This window comes from Chiloscyllium plagiosum, chromosome 2 (genome assembly GCF_004010195.1).
Source record: "Chiloscyllium plagiosum isolate BGI_BamShark_2017 chromosome 2, ASM401019v2, whole genome shotgun sequence".
NCBI classification, from domain to species: domain Eukaryota; kingdom Metazoa; phylum Chordata; class Chondrichthyes; order Orectolobiformes; family Hemiscylliidae; genus Chiloscyllium; species Chiloscyllium plagiosum.
In genome coordinates, this window is record NC_057711.1 from 2573415 (window position 1) to 2575979 (window position 2565).

The 2565-nt window shown below is 47.1% G+C and overlaps 1 protein-coding gene across 4 annotated transcripts in view; it reads left to right on the forward strand.

Annotated features, from left to right (window-relative positions):
* c2h5orf34 (chromosome 2 C5orf34 homolog) overlaps positions 1-2565 on the forward strand; it is a 49290-nt gene continuing 46725 nt past the window's right edge. For 2 of the 4 annotated variants that reach the window (XM_043703156.1, XM_043703166.1), the window contains exon 1: positions 5-235. The gene's annotated coding sequence lies outside the window, so the exon portion shown is untranslated. Of the gene's footprint in view, positions 236-2565 lie in introns of all 4 variants that reach the window. The other 2 variants (XM_043703184.1, XM_043703176.1) reach the window with 2 other exon arrangements.

Here is a 2565-nt window from a genome sequence, read left to right on the forward strand (position 1 = left end):
GGTGTTAGTCAGGGATGGGGGAAAGAGGTAGCCAATGGCGTTCCGGGACCGGGCCGGAGCCTGGCGGTAAATTTGAACCGAGCGGCCGTTTGCCCGGGCAGTGGGGATTCAGAGAGACGGACGACCCAGGCATCAGGCGAGGGAACGCGCCTCATTCATTTTATCGATAAACCCAAATATTTGAATATTGTCCATTGCCGCTTGGAGAGAGTAATTTGGAGGAGAAGGCCGGTGGGTAAGTGTGTGGGCGACACAGGGATTAGGGAAAGCTGCGAGGAGGATGCAGCAGGGTGTTGACAGGCTGGAGAAATAGCGGATGGAGTTTAATCCGGACAAACGTGAGAGGTGATGCATTTTGGAAGGTCTAATGCAGGAGGGAAGTATGCAGCAAATGCAGAACTCTTGGGAGCATTAACACACACAGGTCCACAATTCCCAGAAAGTGGCAACTCAAACGGGTAAGGTGGTCCAGAAGGGGATAGTGAGGGCTGCAGATGCTGGAGAAGTCAGGGTTGGTAAAGTGTGGCGCTGGGAAAAGCGCAGCAGGTCAAGCAGCATCAGAGGAGCAGGAGAGTCGATGTTTCGGGCTTGGGATTAAACCCGAAGCATTTACTGTCTCGCTCCTGAGATGCTGCCTCACCTGCTGTGCATTTTCCAGTGTCACACTTTATCGAAGGTGGTCAAGGAGGCAAATGGTACACTTGTCTTCCTTAGTCAGCCTGTAGAATATAAAAATTGGCAAGTCATGTTACAGCTGTAGAGAGCTTTACTTTAGGCCATGTTTGGAATATTGTGTACAGTTCTGGTTGCCCTGTGACTAGAGGATGTGGAAGTTCTGGAGAGGGTATACAAAAGCAATGTTTAAAAGGCACCTTGACAGATCCATGAATGGGCACTGCCTAGAAGGACATGGATAGCATGGGGAAATTGTTTTAATTTAGAAAGGCATCACATGTTGGTGCAGAGTCTTGGTGAACCAAAGGATCTGTTCCTGTACTGTAATGTTCTCTGTTCTAATTATCATCAGTTTTCGGTGAGAGACTTTCACTTCAGAGCTCTTACCAAAGGCGTCTCACCCATGATCTTCTCTAATACAGCATACTTTTTATTAACTGGCACCTATGGGTGGTGTGATGGCTCACTGGTTAGCACTGCTGCTTAACAGTGCCAGGAACCTAGGTTCGATTCCAGCCTCTGGCAACTGTGAGGAGTTTGCATGTTCTCCTCCTGTCTGTGTGAATTTCTTCTGGGTGCTCTGGTTTCCTTCCATAGTGTAGGTTAGGTGGATTGGCCATGATAAATTGCCTAAAGAGTCCAGAACATGCAGGTTTGGTGGATTAGCCAAGGGAATGCAGAGATACGGTCATAGGTTGGAATCTGTTCGGAGGGGCCATTTCCTTTGGTCTGAGATTTAATGATAATCGGTTTTAAATATTGTCCATTTTCTTTTGGTTAGAGACTTTCTCTTCAGTGCTGTGACCAAAGGCAGTCCGATCCATAATAGCCGTGATCCTCTCCAATACAGCAAGCTTTTTATTAACTGGCATCGATGGGTCCAGGAATGTAACAATTGATCAAATATTCCAGTTAATCAAAAGGTCTGATTGATTGATTGATTAATGGAAAAGCACACACTAAGTATTAGAAAAGTCATGTGTGGATATACACATCATTTTCGTATTTTATTTACAACATAAATCACTGAATTAACAATGCCACTTTGCGTCAATGAAAACTTACCAGCAGAGAGCCTTCTCACTCGTGGCCTCACCTGACGACTTGAACATTGCGGAGATCACAATAATAGAGTAAATTTCTGGTATTTCAGGTATATAAGTTTTTTGCCAGTTTATTGAGCGAGTCAATTCATGAGGTGCCAGTTAAATATATAGTCGGGTGCAAAGGTACTTCCTGAATTCACCTCTGTGCTGTTGGTGTGAATCCAATCTGCAGTGACCAACCAGCCAACTTTGCTGATCTATCTGCCGGTCACTGTCGTGACATATACTTGTATATCCAAGTGTGGCCGCACTTGGAGTATTGCATACAGCTCTGGTCACTGCATTATAGGAAGGATGTGGAAGCTTTGAAAAGGTGCAGAGGACCTACCCTCAGACGAAGACCTTGACTATTCACCCTATTTATACCCCTCATGATTTTATAAATCTCTCCAAGGTCGCCCTTCAGCCTCAGAAACTCCAGAGAAAATAGCTCCAGCCTATTCAGCCTCAAACCCTGGCAACATCCTTGTAAATCTTTTCTGAACCCTTTCAAGTTTCACAACATCCTTCCCATGCGGTGCGGGGTTCCCACCTCCAACCTCATAGTCCCACTCCCATCCACCGCCTCCGACCTCATAGTCCCACAACCCCGCACCACCCATTTCTACCTCCTGCCCGAAATCCACAAACCTGACTGCCCCGGCCGACCCATTGTCTCAGCCTGCTCCTGCCCCACCAAACTCATCTCTGCATACCTCGACACGGTCCTGTCCCCCTTAGTCCAAGAACTCCCCACCTACGTCCGGGACACCACCCATGCCCTCCACCTCCTCCATGATTTTTG